Raw genomic sequence first — 21,945 nt, 5'->3', positions numbered from 1 at the left:
TCCATTTCATTCCACGTCGCAATCTACATTACATTCGAAACTCCTTTCGATTCCATTACACATTCCTTTTCACATTCCATTTCACATTCCGTTTCACATTCCATTCCATTCCATTCCATTACATTAGACATTGCTTTCCACAATCCATTCAATTCCATTCCACATTCCATTCCACATTCCATTCCATTCCATTCCACATCGCATTCCATTCCGTTCCACATTCCATTCCACATTCCATCTTCTACTCCTTTCCATTCCACATTGCATTCCACATTCCACTCCATTGCATTCCATTAGATTCAACATTCCATTCCACATTCCATTCCACGTTCCATTCCATTTTCCATTCCACGTTCCATTCCATTTCAGTCTGCATTCCATTCCATTCCATTCCAAATTCCCTTCTATTCCATTCCTTTCCACCTTCCATTCCATTCCATTGCTCATTCCACATTGCTTTCCACCCCATTCCATTCCACATTCCACTCTATTCCATTCCATATTCCATTCCACATTCCATTCCATTCAATCCCACATTCCACTCCATTCCATTCCAAAACATTCCTTTCCATTCCAATTTTCATTCTTTTCCATTCCACGTTCCATTACATTCCATTCCAAATTCCATTCCATTCCATTCAACTGCATTCCACATTCCATTCCACATTCAATTCCAATCCATTCCACGTTCCATTCCAGATTCCATTCCTCGTTCCATTACACGTTCCATTTGACTTTCCACTCCATTCCATGACGCTCCATTCCATTCCATTCCACGTTCCACTCCATATCATTCCACTATCCATTGCATTATATTCCACATTCCTTTCCACATTTCATTTCACTTTCCATTGCACATTCTATTTTGCATTCCATTCCATTCCCTTCCATTCCATTCCACATTCGATTCCATTCAATTCCACTTTAAATTCCATTCCACATTCCTTTCCGTTCCATTCCATTCCACTCCACACTCAATACAATTAAATTCCACATTCCATTCCATTCCATTCCATTCCATATTCCATTCCATTCCATTCCACATTCCATTCAGTTGCATTCCATTCCATTTCACATTCCATTCCACATTGCATTCCACATTCCATTCCAATGCATTCCACATTATATTCCATTCCATTCCACATTTCACTCCATTCCATTCCACATTGCGTTCCTTTCCGTTCCATTCCATGTTCCGCTCCATTCCATTCCACATTCCATTCCGTTCCTTTCCACATTCCATTAAGCATTGCATTGCATTCCATTATACATTCCATTCCTCGTTCCATTGCATTCCATTCCACATTCCATTCCAAGATCCATTCCATTCCACATTCCGTTCCACATTCCATTGCATTTCACTCCACATTCCATTCCATTCCATTCCACATGGCATTGCATTACATTCCACATTGAATTCCATTCCGTTCTACATTCCATTCCATTCCATTCCATATTTCTTTACATTCAATTCCACACTGCATTCCATTCCATCCCATTCCGCATTGCATTCCATGCCATTGCACTCCACATTGCATTCCATTCCATTCCACATTCCATTCCAGTTTCCGTTCCGTTCCATTCCATATTCATTTCCATTCCATTCCATTCCACATTCCATTCCATTACATTCCACATTCCATTCCATTCCATATTGCATTCTATTCCACTCCACTTTCCATTCCGTTGCATTCCACATTGCATTCCATTCCATTCCACATTCCATTCTATTCCATTCCACATTCAATTCCATTCCTTTCCACATTCAATTCCATTGCATTCCACTTTCCATTCCACTCCACTTTCCATTCCGTTGCATTCCACATTGCATTCCATTCCATTCCACATTCCATTCCATTCCATGCCATTCCATGCCATTCCACATTCAATTCCATTCCTTTCCACATTCAATTCCATTGCATTCCACATTCCATTCCATTCCATTCCATTCCACATTCCTTTCCATTCCATTCAACTTTCCAACACATTCCATTCCTCCCTGCATTCCATTCTTTTCCATTCCACATTCCATTCCATTCCATTCCACATTCCATTGCATTGCATTCCAAATTTCATTCCAGTCCCTTCCATTCAAAATTTCATTCCATTCCCTTCCATTCCATTGTACGTTCAATTCCAAATTTCATTATTTTAAATTCCACATTCCAATCCATTCTATTCCACATTCCATTCCTTTCCACTTTCCATTCCATTCCACATTCCATTCCATTCCTTTCCAATCAAATCCAAATTCCATTCCACATTTCATTGTATTCCATTCCACATTTCATTCTATTCCATTCCACATTCAATTCCATTCCATTCCTCACTCCATTCCAGTCCATTCATTTCCATATTCCACTCAATTCCATTCCACATTCCATTCCATTCGATTCCACATTCATTCCATTTCATGGCACATTGCAATACATTGCATTCCACATTCCCTTGTATTCCATTCCACATTGCATTCCATTCCGTTCCATTCCACATTTAATTACATTCTATTCCATTCCACGTTATATTGCATTCCTTTCTACATGGCCATCCATTCCATTCCACATTGCCTTCCATTCCATTCCACATTGCTTTCCATTCCATTCCATTCCACATTTGATTCCATTCCATTGCACATTAGATTTCATTCCATTCCACATTCCATTCCATTCCATTCCATTCAACATTCCATTCCAATCCATTCCATTCCAAATTCCATTCCATTCCATTGCACATTCCATTCCATTCCATTCTATTCCACATTCCATTCCATTCCATTCCATTCCATTCCATTCCATTCCATTCCATTCCATTCCATTCCACATATCCTTCAACTTTCCATTCCATTCCATTCCACATTCCATTCCATTCCATTCCACAGTCCATTCCACTTACAATTCCACATTCCATTCCATTCCATTCCACATTCTATTCCACATTCCATTCCATTCATTTCCGCATTCCATTCCGCTTTCCATTCCATTCCGTCCCACATTCCATTACACATTCCATTAAATCCCATTCAACATTCCATTCCACTTTCTGTTCCATTCCATTCCACATTCCATTCCACATTCCTTTACACTCCATTCAACGTTCCAATCCATTGCATACCACATTCCATTCAACATACCATTCCATTCCATTCCAAATTCCATTCCACATTCCATTCCATTCCATTCCACATTCCATTTCATTCCATTCTATATTCCATCCCACATTCCATTCCTTTGCATCCGCATTCCATTCCATTCCATTCCACATTCCTTTCAACTTTCCACTCCTTTCCATTCCACATTCCATTCCATTGCATTCCATTCCATTCCACATTTCATTCCATTGCATTCCACATTCAATTCTATTACATTCCATATACCATTCCATTCCATTCCACGTTCCGTTCCATTCCAATACAAGTTCCTTACCGTTCCATTTCACTTTGCATTCCATTCCATTCTAAGTTCCATTCCATTCCATTCCACATTCCGTTTCACATTCCATTCCATTCCATACCATGTTCCATTCCATTCCATTCCACGTTCCATTCCACGTTTCATTGCATTCCATTCCACGTTTCATTAAATTCCATTTCACATTCCATTTTACATTCCATTCCATTCCATTCCACATTCCATTTCGTATTCCATCCCATTCCATTTCACATTCTATTCCATTCCATTTTACATTCCATTCCACATTCCATTCCTTTGCATTTCACATTGCATCCCATTCCATCCCCTTCCGTTCCACTTTCCATTCCCTTCCATTCCACATTCCATTCCACATTCAATTCCGTGTTCCATTCCACGTTGCATTTCAATTTCCATTCCACGTTTCATTCTACGTTCCATTCCATGTTCCATTCCAAATTACTTTCCATTCCATTTCAATTTCCATTCCATTCCATTCCATTCCTTTTCACATTTCTGTCCACGCCATTCCACTCCTTTTCACATTCCTGTCCACGCCATTCCACATTGCATTGCATTGCATTCCATTACACATTCCATTCCATTCCTCGTTCCATTCTACTTTCCTTTCCATGTTCCATTCTATGTTCCATTCCACGTTCCATTCCCCGTTCCTTTCCATTCCATTCCGTATTCCATTCCATTCCATTCCACATTGGATTCTGCACTCAGTTTCGTTCCTTTCCACACCCCATTCCACATTCCATTCCATTCCATTCCATTCATTTCCACATTCCATTCCAATCCACATTCCATTCCACAGTCCATTCCAGATTCCATTCCACATTCCATTCCATTCCATTCCACATTGTATTCCACTTTCCATTCCCCATCCCATTCCATTCCATTCCACATTCCATTCCGTTCCACATTCCATTCCATTCCACATTCCATTGCACTTTCCATTGCTTTCCATTCCACATTCCATTCCACATTCCATTGCACATTCCATTCCTTTCCATTCCACATTCCATTCCACATTCCATTCCACATTCCATTCCATTCCTTTGCACGATCCATTCCACATTCCATTCCAGATTTCTTTCCACCTTCAATTCCACGTTCCAATCCACTTTCCATTCCATTCCGTTTCACTTTCCATTCCACACTACATTCCATTCCATTCCACATTCCATTGAACATTCCATTCCTTTCCATTCCACATTCCATTCCACATTCCATTGCACATTCCATTCCTTTCCATTCCATATTCCATTCCACATTCCATTCCACATTCCATTCCATTCCTTTGCACGATCCATTCCACATTCCATTCCAGATTCCTTTCCACCTTCAATTCCACGTTCCAATCCACTTTCCATTCCATTCCGTTTCACTTTCCATTCCACACTCCATTCCATTCCACAATCAATTCCACGTTCCTTTCCACTCTCCATTCCATTCCCTTACACATTCCATTCCAAATTCTGTTGCATTCCATTCCACATTCTATTCCATTCCAGTCCATTCCGCTTTCCATTCCATTCCATTCCACATTCCATTCCATATTCCATTTCACATTCTAATACATTCTATTCCACATTCCATTCCACATTCCATTTCACAATCCATTCCACATTCCTTTCAATTCCATTCCACATTCCACTCCATTCTATTCGGTTGCACTTTCCATTCCATTCCATTCCACATTCCATTCCATTCCATTTCAAATTGTATTCCCTTCCATTCAATTCCATTCCACATTCTGTTGCATTCCATTCCAAATAACTTTCCATTACATTATAAGTTCCATTCCATTACATTCCACGTTTCATTCCACATTCCATTCCAGATTCCATTGAATTGCATTCCTTTCCACATTACATTTAATTCCATTCCACATTCCATTCCATTCCATTCCATACCATTCCATTCCCTTGCATTCCACATTCCATTCCATTCCATTTCACATTCCATTCCATTCCATTCCACATTCTATTCCATTCCATTCCATATCATCCCATTCCATTCTATTCCACTTTCCATTCCATTCCATATTCCATTCCAGATTACATTCCATTACATTTCATAATTCATTCCACTGCATTCCATTGCATTCCACGTTCCATTCCATTCAACTTTCCACTCTACATTCCAATCCATTCCATTCCACATTCCATTCCATTCCTTCCAGTTCCATTGCATTCCACTCCATTCCACCTTCAATTCCATTCCCTTCCACTTTGCATTCCACGTTCCTTTAAACTTTCCATTCCACTTTCCATTCCACGATCCATTCCACTTTCCATCTCACGTTCCATTCCATGTTATATTCCAGTCCATTCCACATTCCATTGCATTCCATTCAATATTCAATTCCATTCCATTCCACATTGCATTTCATTGCATTCCACATTCCATTCCATTCCATTCCATTCTATTCCATTCCACATTCCACTCCAGTGCATTCCATTCCACATTCCATTGCATTCCATTCCACATTCCATTACATTGCATTCCACATTCCATTCCAAATTCCATTGCATTCCATCCCACATTCCATTAAATATTCCATTCCACTCCATTCCACATTCCATTCCACTTTACATTCCATTGAATTCCATTCCATCTTACATTCCATTCCATTCCACATTGCAATGCACTGCATTCCACAATCCATTCCACATTCTATTCCATTACATTCCACATTCATATTCCATATTTCATTCCATTCCATTCCACATCGCAATCTACGTTACATTCGAAACTCCTTTCCATTCCATTACACATTCCTTTTCACATTCCATTTCACATTCCATTCCATTCCATTACATTACATTAGACATTGCATTCCGCAATCCATTCAATTCCATCTCACATTCCATTCCACATTCCATTCCATTCCATTCCACATTGCATTCCTTTCCGTTCCACATTCCATTCCACATTGCATTCCATTCCATTCCACATTCCATTCCAATCCATTTCATTCCATATTCCATTCCATTCCACTTTCCATTCCACCTTCCTTTCCATTCCATTCCACATTCCATTGAATTCCATTCCACATTCCATTCCATCCATTTCCATTCCACATTACACTCCAGTCCATTCCATTCCACATTGCATTCCATTCAACTTCTTTTGACATTCCAATCCATTCCGTTCCACATTCTATTATATTCCATTCCACATTGCATTCCATTCCATTCCATTTCATTCCACATTCCATTCCATTCCACATTCCATTCCATTCCATTCCACATTGCATTCCATTCCACTACAAATTCAATTCCATTCTATTCCACTCCACATTCAATTCCATTCCATTCTACATTCCATTCCATTCCATTCCACTTTGCCTTCCATTCCATTGCACATTGCATTCCATTCCATTTCCCATTGCATTCCACTCCATTTGATTCCATATTCCATTGCATTCCTTTCCATATTCCATTCCATTCCATTCCACAGTCCATTCCATTCCTCTCCATTCCATATTCCATTCCATTCATTTCCACTTACCTTTCCAATTCATCCCATTGCATTCCACATCCATTCCACTTTCCTTTCCATTCCATTCCCCATTCAATTCCATTCATTTCGAATATCAATTCCATTCTATTACACACTGTATTCCATTCCATTCCTTTCCACATTGCATTGCATTCCACTCCATTCCATTCCATTCCATTTCATTCCACATACCATTCTACTCCATTACACATTCAATTCCATTCCATTACACATTCCATACCAATCCATTCCACATTCCATTCCATTCCATTCCACATTCCATTCCATATTCATTTCCATTCCATTCCACATTCCAGTTCCAGAATCCATTCCATTCCATTCCACATTCCATTCCATATTCTATTCCACATTCCATTCCACATTGTATTCCATTCCATTCCATTCCATGTTGCGTTGCTTTACATCCCACATTCCATTCGATTATATACCAACTTCAATTCCACGTTCCATTCCGTTCCATTCCATTCCACATTCCATTCCAGTCAATTCCACATTGCATTCCATTCCATTGCACATTACATTCCATTCCTTTCCACTGCATGTTCCATTCCACCTTCCATTACGCATTCCATTCCACTTTCAATTCCAAGTTCCATTACATGTTCCATTCCATTCCATTCCAAATTCCACTGCACACTACATTCCATTCCATTCCATTACATATTCCACACTATTAAATTACTTTCCATTCCAAATTCGGTTCCCTTCCACATTCCATTCCTCATTCCATTCCATTCCGTTCCACATTCCATTCTGCATTCCATTCAGTTCCATTCCACATTCCATTCCATTCTTTTCTTCATTCCTTCCACATTCCATTCCATGTTCCATACCAAGTTCCATTCCACCTTCCATTCCATTCCATTCCACGTTCCATTTAATTTCGTTCCACATTCCATTCCACATTCCATTTCACATTCAATTTTATATTCCATTTCACATTCATTTCCATTCCATTCCATTCAATTCCACGTCCCTTTCTTTCCAATCTACATTTCATTCGTTTGCTTTCCACACTAAATTCCATTCTATTCCACATTCCATTCCATTCCATTCAAAATTCCATTCCATTTCACATTAATTTCCACATTCCATTCCATTCCATTCCACATTCCATTCTATTCCATTCCATTCCACATTGCCTTCTATTCCATTCCACATTCCATTCCACATTGCATTCCATTACATTCCATTCCATGTTGCATTCCATTCCATCCCACATTCCGTTCCATTATATTCCAAATTCAATTCCACATTCCATTCCATTCCATTCCATTCCATTTCATTCCACATTGCATTCCAATCCATTCCATTCCATTGCACATTCCATTCCATTCCATGTTCCATTCCACCTTCCATTACGTGTTCCATTCGACGTTCAATTCCCAGTTCCATTACACGTTCCATTCCATTATATTCCAGATTCCACTGCACACTACATTCCATTCCATTCCATTCCATTCCATATTCCATACCATTAAATTCCTTTCCATTCCAAATTCGGCTCCATTACACATTCCATTCCACATTCCATTCCATTTCATTCCACATTCCATTCTGCATTGCATTAAGTTCCATTCCACATTCCATTCCATTCTTTTCTGCATTCCTTCCACATTCCATTCCACGTTCCATGCCAAGTTCCATTCCATCTTCCATTCCATTCCACTCCACAATCCAGTGGATTCCATTCCACCTTCCATTTAATTTCGTTCCACATTGCATTCCACTCCATTTCACGTTCAATTTCATATTCCATTTCTCATTCAATTCCATTCCATTCCATTCAACTCCACGTTCCTTTCCTTTCCAATCCACATTCCATTCCTTTGAATTCCACACTAAATTCCATTCCATTCCACATTCGATTCCATTCCATTCCATTCTCCATTCCATACCATTCTATTCCATTCCACATTCTATTCTTTCCATTCCACATTCCATTCCATTCCTTTCCACATTCCATTCCATTCCATTCCATTTCACATTCCATTCCACATTCCTTTTCGTTTCCTTACGTATCCCATTCCACGCTCCATTGCACGATCCATTCCACGTTCCATTCCATTCCATTCCACATTCTCTTCCAAATTCCATTCCATTCCATTAAACATTCCATTCCACATTCCATTACATTCCATTTCAAGTTAAATTCCACATTCCATTACAAATTTCATTCGACATTCCACTACACGTTCCATCCATTCAATTCCACGTTGCATTCCACATTCCATTCCATTACATTCCACGTTCCATTCCATATTCCATTGCACATTCCATTCCACGTTCCATTTCACATTCCATTCCATGTTCCATTCCACTTTCCATTCCATGTTCCTCTTCACGTTCCATTCCATTCCATTCCGTTCCATTACACGTTGCATTCCACATTTCATTCCACAATCCATTCCATATTCCATTCCACATTCCAAACACGTTCTATTCCATTCCATTCCATTCCATTCCACATTCTATTCAATTCCGTTTCACATTCCATTCCACATTCCATTCCATTCCATTCTACATTACATTCCATTCCACTGCACTTTCCATTCCAAATTCCATTCCAATTCATTTCATTGTACATTCAATTCCATTCCATTCGAAGTTCCATGTTTCTTTCCATTTAACTTTCCATTCCACATTCCATTTCACGTTCCATTCCATTCCATTCCACGTTCCTTTCCATTCCATTCCACATTCCATTGCACATTCCTTTTCACATACGATTCCATTACATTCCATTCCACGTTCCATTCCATTCTATTCCACATTCCATTAATTTCAAAATTCCAGTCCACTTTACAATCCAAGTTACTCTCTATTCTATTCCACGTTCCCTTCCACATTCCATTCCATTCCTTTTAATGTTCAATTGCACTTTCCATTCCAAATTCCATTCGGCTTTCCTTTGTGTTTCCTTCCACATTCCATTCCACACTACCCTTGACATTTCATTCCACATTCCATTCCACATTCCATTGCATTACATTTTACATTCCAATCCACATTTCAATCCACATTCCATTCCACATTCAATTCCATTTCACATTCCATTCCACTCCATTCCACATTCCATTAAACGTTCCATTCCACGTTCCATTCCATGTTCCATTCCATTCCATTCCTCATTCCATTCCACATTGCATTCCATTCAATTCTGCTTTCCTTTCCACACTCCATTCCACATTCCACTCCACATGACATTCCGTTTTATTGCACATTCCATTCCACATTACATTACACATTCCGTTCCATTCCATTCCACATTCCATTCCACGTTCCATTGAACATTCCATTCCACATTCCAATCCGTTCCATTCCTCATTACATTCCACATTCCATTCCATTCCACATTCCATTCCACATTCTATTTCACATTCCATTCCATTCCATTTCACGTTCTCTTCCACCTTCCATTCCATTCCATTGCACATTCCTTTCCACATTGCATGGTAAATTCCATTGCATTCCATTCCACTTTCATTTCCACATTCCATTCCCTTCCATTCCACATTCCATTCAATTCCGTTCCATGTTCCTTTCCACATTCCATTCCACGTTCCCTTGCACATTCCATTCCACATTCCATTCCACATTCCATTCCATTCCTTTCCTCATTCCATTCCTCATTGCATTTCACAATCCATTTCACATTCCATTCCATTCCATTCCACATTCCATTCCATTACTTTCCATATTCCATTCGACGTTTCATTAAACGTTACATTCCATGTTCCATTTCGCGTTCCATTCCATTGCATTCCACATTCTATTCCATATTCCATTGCATTCCATTCCATATTCCATTCCTTTCCACTCCACATTCCATTCCACATTTCTTTCCATTCCATAACATATTCCATTGCACATTCCATTCCACATTCCATTCCTTTCCATTCCACATTAATTTCAACTTTCCATTCCACGTTCCATTCCACATTCCATTCCTTATTACATTCCACATTTCTTTCCATTCCATTCTACATTCAATTCCACGTTCCATTCCACGTTCCATTCCACATTCCTTTCCACATTTCATTTCACCTTCCATTCCGTTCGATTCCAAATTACTTTCCACATTCCCTTCCACATTCCATTTCATTCCATTCCGCATTCCATTCCACATTCCATTCCACATTCCACTCCATACTCCGTTCCAAGTTGCATTCTATTCCGCTCTACGTCCCATTCCGCATTCCATTCCAGATTACTTTCCACTTTCCATTCCAATAAATTCCACGTTCCTTTCCATTCCATTCCACGTTCCATTCCACTTTCCATTCCACATTGCATTCCACATTCCATTGCTCGTTGCATTCCATTCCATTCCATGTTCCATTCCACGTTTCATTCCATTCCATTCCACCTTACGTTCCACATTCCATTCCACTTTCTATTCCACTTTCCATTCGACATTTCATTCTATTTAATTCCGTGTTCAATTCCACCTTTCATTCCATTCCATTCCACGTTCCATTCCACAATCAATTTCACACTTCATTCCACGTACCATTCCACATTCCGTTCCATGTTGCATTACGCACTCCATTCCACTTTCCATTTCACGCTCCATTCCACGTTTCATTCCATTCCATTCCACTTTCCGATCCACATTCCACTAAATTCTATTCCACGTTCTATTCAACTTTCCATTCCACATTCCATTCCACATGCAATTCCATTCCATTCCATATTCCATTCCACATTGCATTCCATTCCATTCCACATTCCATTCCACACTCCATTCCATTGCATTCCACATTCCATTTCGCATTCCATTCCACGTTCTTTTCCACATTCCAATCCACTTTCCTTTCCATTCCATTCCACGTTCCATTTCATATTCCATTCCATTCCAGATTCTATTAAACATTCGATGCCACATTCCATTCCATTCCATCCCACCTTCCATTCCATTCCACATTCCAATCCATGTTCTATTCCTTTCCATTCTACATTTAATTCCATTCCATTCCACATTCCTTTCCACAATTCATTCCATTCCATTTCATTCCACATTATATTCCATTCCACTCCGCATTCCATTCCATCCCGTTCCATTCTATTCGACATTGAATTCCATGCCATTCCATATTCCATTCCATTCCATTACACGTTCCATTCCACATTCCATTCCACATTCCATTCCAGTTTCCTTTCCACGTTTATTTATGCGTTCCATTCCACGATACATTCCATTCCATTCCACTTTCTATTCTACGTTCCATTCCATTCCGTTCAACATTCCATTGCTCATTGAATTCCAACCTCCATTCCATTCCATTCCACATTCAATTCCACATTCCATTCTATTCCATTCCACATTCCATTGCACAATCCATTCCGTTCCATTTCACGTTACATTTCACATTCCAATCCACATTCCCTTCCATTCCATTCCACATTCCATTCCACACTCCATCACACATTCCATTCCACATTCCATTCCTTTCCATTCCACATTCTATTCCACTTTCCATTACACTTTTCATTCCACATTCCATTCCATACCATTCCATATTCTATTCCACATTTCATTCCATTCCATTCCACATTCCATTAAATTCCATTCACATGCCATTCCAAATTCCATTTATCAAGCCTTTCCACATTCCATTTCTTATAACAATCCACTGCATTCCACATTCCATTCCATTCCATTCCACATTCCGTTCCACATTCCATACCATTGCTTTCCACATTCCATTCCACATTCCATTCCATGTTCCATTCCACGATCCATTCCACATTGCATTCCACGTTCCATTGCATTCCATTCCTCATTGCATTCCACATTGCATTCCACATTGCATTCCCTTCCAGTCCACATTCCATTTCACATTGCATTCCAATCCATTTAAACATTCCTTTCCATTATATTCCGGATTCCATTCCACTTTCCATTCCATTTCACACACCATTCCAGATTCCATTCCTTCCCACATTCCATTCCACATTCGTTTCCACGTTTCATTCCTTTACATTCCACATTCCATTTCCCATTCCATTCCATTCCATTACACGTTCCATTCCATGTTCCATTCCACATTCCTTTCCACGTTCCATTCCACTTTCCATTCCATTCTATTCCACCTTCCATTTCACATTCCATTCCATTGCATTCCACATTCCATTCCAGATTCCATTCCACATTCCACTACACATTCCATTTCTTTCCACATTCCATTCCACAATCAATTCCACGTTCCATTCCATGTTCCATTGCATTCCATTCCATGTTCTATTCCATGTTCCATTGCATTCCATTCCACGTTCCATTCCACATTCCATTGAACATTCCATTCCATGTTCCATTCCACATTGCATTCCACGTTCGTTTAATCATTCCATTCCATGTTACATTCCATTTCATTCCGAGTGTGCAATGGAATCTAGAATGGAATGGAACGGAAAGGAATGGAATGTGGAATGGAACGTGGAAAGTAAAGTTGAATGGAACGTGGAATGGAATGTGGAATTCAATTTAATGGATTGTGTAATGGAATTGAGTGGAATGGAAAGGAAGGGAATGTGGAATGCAATGGAATGGAGTGGAGTGGAATACGGGATGGAATGTGGAATGTAAAGCAATGGAATGTGGAATGGAATGGTGAATGGAAAGGAATGTGGAATTCAGTGGAATAGAATTGATTGGAATGTGGAATGGAATGGAATGTAGAATGGAATGGAATGCAACATGGAATGGAATGGAATGGAATATAGAATGGAATAGAATGGAAAGTGCAATGGAATGTGGAAAGCAATGTGGAATTCAGTGTGGAATGTAATGTAGAATGGAATGTGGGACGGAATGGAATGGAATGGGGAATGGGACGTGGAATGGAACGTGAAGTTGAACATGGAATTGAACGTGGCATGGAATAGAATGGACTGTGTAATGGAAAGGAAGGGAATGTGTAATGGAAAGGAAGAAAATGTGGACTGGCATGAGACGGAATGGAATGTGGAATGGAATGTAATGGAATGTGGAAAGGAATGGAATGTGGAAAGTATTGGAATGGACTGGAATGGAATGCAACGTGTAATGGAATGATACGGAATGTTGAATGGAATGGAACGCAATGGAGTGGAACGTGGAATGGAATCGAATGCAAGGGAATGGAACGTGGAATGGAATGGAGTGGAATGTTGAATGGAATGGAAAGGATTTGGAATGGAATGGAATGGAAAGTGGAATGGAAAGTGGAATGGAATGGAAAGCAATGTGGAATGGAATGGAATGGAATGGAAAATAGAATGGAATAGAATGGAATGTGAAATGGAACATGAAATGGAATGCATTTAAATGTGGATTGGAATGTGGAATGGTACGGAATGGAATGTGGAGTGTAATGTGGAAAGGAATCGAATGGAAATTGGCATATAATGGAATGGAATAGAACGTGGAATAGAATGGAATGAAATATTTATTGGAATGTGAAATGGAATGGAGTGAGGAATGTAATGGAATGAGGATTGTAATGGAATGGAACGTGGAATGGAATGGATTGTGGAACGGAATGGAATGAAATGCGGAATCGATAGAATGGAATGGAATGTGGAATGGAAAGTGGAATTCAACATGGAATGCAATGGAATGGAACTAGTAATGGAATGGAGTCGAATGTGGAATTAAATCGAAAGGAATATGGAATGGAATGGAGGGGAATATGGAATTGAATGGAGGGGAATGTGGAAAGGAATGGAATGGAATGAAAAGTGGAATGGAATTGAATGGAACGGTATGTGGCAATGGAATGTGTAATGGAATATAATGTGGAATGCAATGAAATTCAAAGGAATGTTGAATGGAGTGTAACGGAATGAAATGTGCAAAGGAATGTGGAATGGAGTGGAATGGAATGTGGAATGGATTTCAATGGAATGGAATGTGCAATGATATGTGGAATGGAATGGAATGGAATGTGGAATGGAAAGGAATGGAATGCAAAGTGCAATGGAATGGAATGGAATGGAGTGTGGATGTGCAATGGAATGGAAATGAATTGACTGTGGGTTGTAATGGAATGGAATGTGGAAAGGAATGGAATGTAATGTGGATTGGAATGGAACGGAAGTTGGAATGGAATGCAATGGAATGTGGAATGGAATGGAATGGAATGCAGAATGGAATGTGGAATGGAATGAAATGGAATGCGGAATTGAATGTTAATTGGAATGGAATGGAATGCAATGAGGAATGGAATGTGCAATGGAATGGAATGGAATGTGGAATGGAATGGGATGGAATCTGGAATGAAATGGAAAGTGGAACGGAATGAGGAATGGAACGTTGAATGGGTGGCAATGGATCGTGGAATGGAATGGAATGAAATGTGGAATGGAATGGAATGAAATGTGGAATGGAATGAATGGAATATGGAATGGAATAGAAGGGAATCTGGAATGGAATGGAATAGAAGGGAATGTGGAATGAAATGGAATTGAATGGAATGACGATTGGAATGGAATTCAATAGATAGTGGAACGGAAGGTGGAATGGAACGTGGAACGGAATGCAATGGAAAGTGGAATGGAATGGAGTGGAATGTGGAATGGTATGGAATGGAATATGGAATGGAGTGGAAAGGAATATGGAACGGAATGGAATAAAAGGGAATATGGAATGGAATGGAATGTAACGGAATGTGGAAAAGAATGGAATTCAATGTGGAATGCAATGGAATGGAATGTGGAATGGAATTGATTGGAATGTGGAATGGTATGTGGAATGGACTGGAAAGAAATGGACTGCAATATGGAATTGAATGGAATGGAATGTGGAATGGAATGGAATGGAATGCGGAATGGATTTTGGAATGGAATAGAAAGGAGTGTAACGTAATGTGGATTAGAATGAAATATGGAATGGAACGGAATGGAATGTGGAATGGAATGGAATGTGGAATGGAATGGAAAGTGTAATGGAATGGAGTGGAATGGAATGTGGAATGTAATGGAATGTAGAAAGAAATGGAATGCAATGGAATTTGAAATGGAATGGAACGGAATGAAATGGAATGTGGAATGAAATGGAATGGAATGCCGAATGGAATGAAATGGAATGTGGAATGGAATGGAATGGAATGGAATGGAAAGTGGAATGGAATGTTGAATGGAATCGAAAGGAAAGTGGAGGGGAAAGGAATGCAATTTGGAACACAAAGGAATGGAATGGAATGGAATTTTGAATGGAATGGAATGCAATTTGGAATGCAATGGAACGGAATGGAATATGCAATGGAATGGAATGGAATGTGGAATGGAATGGAAAGGAATTGAATGTGGAATGGAATGGAAAGGAATTGAATGTGGAATGGAATGGAATGAAATGTGGTATGGAATGGAATGGAAGGTGGAATGGAATGGAATGGAATAGAATGGAATCGGGAATGGAATGGAATGGAATCGGGAATGGAATGTGGAATGGAATGGAATGGAATGTGAAAAGGAATGGAATGGAACTTGGAATGGAATGTGGAATGGGATAAAATGGAATGGAATGGAATGTGAAATGGAATGGAATGGAATTTGGAATGGAGTGCAATGGAACGTAGAGTGGAATGTGGAATGGAAATGAATGAAGTTTAATGTAGAATTTAATGGAATGGAAAGGGAAGGAATGTGCAAAGGAATGTGGAAAGGAATGTGAAATTGAATGGAATGGAATAGAAAGGAACGTGGAATTGAATGTGGAATGGAATGTGGAATGAAATGTGGAATTGATTGCAATGGAATGTGGAAAGGAATGTGGAATTGAATGTGGAATGAAATATAGAATTGATTGGAATGGAATGTCGTATTGAATGGAATGGAAAGTGTAATGGAAAGGAATGGAATGTGGAATGGAATGGAATGTGGAATGGAATGGAATGGAATGGAATGGAATGTGGAATGGAATGGAATGGAATGTGTAATGGAATGTGGAATGAAATGCGGAATGGAATGGAATGGAATGTAGAATGGAATGAAATGTGGAAATGAATGGAATAGAATATGTAATGGAATGGAATGGAATGTGGAATGGAATGTGGAAAGGAATATGGAATGGAGTGGAATGGAATGGGGAATGGAATTTGGAATGGAATGGAATGAATGTGTAGTGGAATGGAATTTAATGAGGAATGGAATGAGGACTGGAGTGGAATGCAATAGACTGCAAAGTGGAATGTAATGGAATTGAATGTGGAATGGAAGATAATGGAATTTGGAATGGAATGGACAATGGAATGAAATGGAATGTGGGATATAACGGAATGAAATGGAATGGAAAGTGTAATGGAATGGAGTGGAGTGGAATGGAGTGGAATGGGGGGTAATGGAGTGGAATGCAGTGGAGTGGAGTGGAATGGAATGGAGTGGAATGGAATGTAATGGAATGGAATCGAATGGAATGAGTGGAATGGAAAGGACTGGAATGGAGTGGAATGGAGTAGAGTGGAATGGAATAGAGTGGAATGGAACACAATGGACTGGAATGGAGTGGAGTGGACTGGAATGGAGTAGAGTTGAATGGAATGAAGTGGAGTGGAATGGAATGAAGTGGAGTGGAATAGAATGAAGTGGAGTGGAATGGAATGAAGTGGAGTGGAATGGAATGGAGTTTATTGGAGTGCAGTGAAATAGAGAGGAATGGAGTTGAGTGGAGTTGAGTATACTGGAATGCAGTAGAATGGAGTGGAATGGAGTGGAGTGAAATGGAGTGGAATGAAATGGAGTGGAGTGGAATGGAGTGGAATGGAATGGAGTAGAGTCGAATGGAGTGGAATGGATTGCAGTGGAGTGGTGTGGAGTGCAATGGAATGGATTGGAATTTAGTGGAATGGAGTGAAACTGAATGGCGTGGAATTGAGTGGAATGGAACGGGATGAATTAGAATGGAATGTAATGGCATGGAATGGAGTGTATTGGAGTGGAATGGAGTGGATTGGAGTGGAAAGGAGTAGATTAAAATGGAATAGAAAGGCATGGAGTGGAATGGAATGGAATTGCATGAACTAGAATTGAGTGGAGTGGAGTGGAGTCAAATGGAATGGAGTGGAATGGAGTGGAGTGTAGCTGAGTGTAGTGGACCGAAGTGGAATGGAGTGGAATGGTATGCAGGAGAATGGAATGGAATGGAGTGGAGTGGAATGCAATGGCATGGAATGGAGTGGAGTGTAGTGGAGTGTAGTGGAGAGCAGTGGAATGTAGCGTAGCTGACTGGAATGGAATGGAGTAGACTGGAGTAGGATGGAGTGGGGTGTAGAGCAATGGAAAGGAATGGAGTGGAATGGAATGGAATGGAATGAAGAGGAGTGGAATTGCGTGGACTGGAGAGGAGTGGAGTGCAGTGGAATGGAGTGGAGTGGAGTGGACTGGAATGGAACGGAAGTGAACAGAATGGAAAGGAATGGAGTGGAATACAATGGACAGGAGTGGAGTAGAATGGAGTGGAATGCATTGGAGTGGAATAGAATGTAACGGAATGAAGAGGACTGGAATGGCGTGGAGTGGAGAGGAGTGGATTGCAGTGGAATGGAGTGGAGTGGAGTGGACTGGAATGGAATGGAAGTGAACAGAATGGAAAGGAATGGACTGGAGTACAATGGAGGGAGTGGAGTAGAATGGAGTGGAATGCGTTGAAGCGGAATGGAATAGAATTGAGTTGAGTGGAGTGGTGTAGAATGGAACGGAATGGAGTGGACTGGAATGGAGTGGAATGGAATTGAGTGGAGTGTAGTGGAATAGAATGGAATGGATTCTAATGGAGTGGATTGGAGTCGAATGGAATGCAGTGTAATGGAATGGAATGAAGTGGAATGGAGTGGATGGAGTGGACTGAAGTGAAGTGGATGAAATGGAGTGGAGTAGAATGGACTTTAGTGGAATGTCATGGAATGGATTGGAATAGAATGAAGAAGAGGGGAATAGAGTGGAGTAGAAAGAGTGGAGGGGATTGGAATGGCATGGAATCGCATAGAGTGGAAAGGAATGGAGTGGAGTAGATTGAAATGGAATGTAGTGGAGATGAAGGGAGTGGAATGGAATGGAGTTGAGGGGAGTGGAGTGGAATGCAGTGGGGTGGAATGGAATGGAGTGGACTGGAATGGAGTGGAATATAATGGAACGGAAAGGAATGAAATGGAGTGGAATGGAGAGAAGAGGAGTGGATTAGAGTGGAGTGAAATGATATGGAGGGAGTGCAATGGAATGGAATGGAGTGGAGTGGAGTGGAACGGAATGGAGTAGAGTAGAATGGAGTTGAATGGATTGAAATGCAAAGGACTGGAGTCTAATGGACAGGAGTGGAATGGGGTAGAGTGGAATCGAATGGAATGGAGTGGAATCTAATGGAATGCATTGAAACGGAATGGAGTGGAATGGAGTTGTATGGAGTGGAGATAAGTGGAATGGAGTAGAATGGAGTGGAATGGAGAGGAATGGAAATGGAGTGGAGTGGAGTGGATTGCAGTGGATTAGAATGGAATGGAGTACAGTATAATGGAGTGGTATAGAATGGAGTGGAATGGTGTGGAGTGTAATGCAATGGAGTGGAATGTAGAAGAATGGAATTGAGTGGAATGGAGGGGAATGTAGTGGAATGGATTGGAGTGCAGTGGAATGGAGTGGACTGAATTGGAATGGAGTGGAGTGGAGCTGTATGGAGAGGAGAGGATTGGAATGGAGTGTAGTGGACTGGAAGGGATTTGAAGGGATTGGAATGGAGAAGAATGGAATGGAATGGAATTGAATGAAATGGAATGGAGTGGAGTGGATTGGCATTAGGGGAGTGGATTGTAATGGAATGGAGTTGAGTGAAATGGAATGGAATGGAGTGGAGTGGAATTTAGTGGAAAGGAGAGGAGTGGACTGGAGTGGAATGGAGTGGAGTGGAGTGGATTGTATTGGAATGGAATAGTATGGAATGGAATGGAGTAGAGTGGAATGGAGTTGAATGGAATGGAGTGGAGTGTTGGGAAGGGTAATGGAATGGAATGGAATGGAATGTAGTAGAATGGAATAGAGTGAAATGGAGTGGAATGGAATAGAATGGCTTGGAGTACAGTGGAATGAGTGGAAGGGTCTGGAATGTGCTGGAATGGAATTTAATGGAATGGAATAGAATGGAATGGTATGGAGTGGAGTGGAATGGACTGGATTGGAGTGGCATGGAATGCAATGGAGTGGAATGGAATGGAATGGAATGACGTGGAAAGGAGTGGAGTGGATTGGAGTGGATTGCAGTGGAAAGGAGAAGAATGGAATGGAATGGAGTGGAGTGGAGTGAAGTGCAGTGTAGTGGAGTGGAATGGAGAGGAATGGATTGGAATGGAATGGAGTGGAATGGAGTGGAATGGAATTGAATGGACTAGAATGGAATGGAATGGAGTGTAGTGGAGTGGAATGGAGCTCAGTGGAGCTAAATGGAGTGGAATAGAACGGAATGGAGTGGAATGGAATGGAATGGAATGTAGTGGAATGGAATGGCATGGAATTGAGTGGAATGGAATGGAATGGAGTAGAGTGGAATGGAATGGAGTAGAGTGCAATGGATTGGAGTTGAGTGGACGTGAGTGAAGTGCAATTAAATCGAGTGGAGTAGAGTGGAGGGAAATTTAATGGAGTGACATGGAATGGATTGGAATAGGATGGAGTGTATTGGATTGGAGTGGAGTGGAATGGAGAAGAGTGGAATGGAATGGCATGGAATGGTGTAGAGTGGAATGGAATGGAGTAGAGTGGAAAGGAAAAGAAAAGAGTGGAGTGGAATGCAGTGGAATGGAATGCAGTGGAAAAGAGTAGAGTGGAGTGGAGGGCAGTGGAATGGAGTGGAGTGGAGTGGAGTGGAATGCACTGGAACGGAGTGGAGTGGAGTGGAATGCACTGGAACGGAGTGGAATGAAACGGAATTGAGTGGAATGGAATGGAATGGCATGAAATGGAGGGGAGTGGAGTTGTATGTAGTGGGTGGAGTGGAATGGAGTGGAATGGAATAGAGGGGAGAAGAATGGAGTAGAGTGGAATGAAAAGGAATGGGGTCTAATGGAATGGAATGGAATGGAATGGAGTGGTGTGGAACGTAGTGGAGTAGAATGGAGTTTAGTGGATTACGGTAGAAAGGAATGTGGTGTAGTGGATTGGAGTAGACTGGAATGAAATGGAAAGGAATGGAATGGATTGGAGCAAAACGGAGTGTAGTGGGGTGGAATGCAGAATAAAGGAATGGAGTAGAACGGAATTTGTCTATTGGAGTCAACTGGAGTGGAGTGGAATGGAATGGAGTAGGGTGGAATGGAGTGGAATGGAATGGAGTGGATTGTTGTGGAGGGAAATGGAATGGAATTTAACGGAGTGGAATGTAATGGAACAGAATATAATGAAATGGAGTGGAATGGAGTAGAATGAAGTGGATTACAGTGGAATGAAGTGAAAGGGACTGGAATGTAGTGAAATGGAATTTAATGGGATGGAATAGAATGGAATGGATTGGAGTGGAATGGACTGGAACGGAGTGGAATGGAATGGAATGGAGTGGAATGGAATGGAAAGGAATGGCATGGAACGGAGTGTACTGGAGTGGAATGGAGTGGACTGAAGTGGAAAGGAGTGGAATGGAATGGAATGGAATGGAAAGGGATGGAGTGGAGAGGAGTGGAGTGGAATGGAATGGAGTGGAGTGCAATAGAGTGGAATGCAGAGGAATGGTTTGGAGTGGAATTGAGTGGAATAGATTGGAATGGAGTAGAGTGGAATGAAACGGAGTGGAGTGGAGTTGAGTGGAATGGAAAGGATTGCAGTGGAATGTATTGGAATGGAATGGAGTGGAATTGAGTGGAGTGGAGAGGAGTTGATGGAATGTTATTGAATGGAATGCAGTGGAGTGGATTTGAATGGAGTGGAGTGGAATATGATGGCTTGAAATGGAGTGGAGTGGAATGGCGTGGAGAGTAGTGGAATGGAATGGAGTGGAGTGGAATGGAATCAAACGGAATGGAAACGAGTGGAGTGGACTGGA

The sequence above is a fragment of the Pongo abelii genome, chromosome 13 (genome assembly GCF_028885655.2).
Source record: "Pongo abelii isolate AG06213 chromosome 13, NHGRI_mPonAbe1-v2.0_pri, whole genome shotgun sequence".
Taxonomy (NCBI): domain Eukaryota; kingdom Metazoa; phylum Chordata; class Mammalia; order Primates; family Hominidae; genus Pongo; species Pongo abelii.
Note: the sequence above shows the minus strand (reverse complement) of the source record.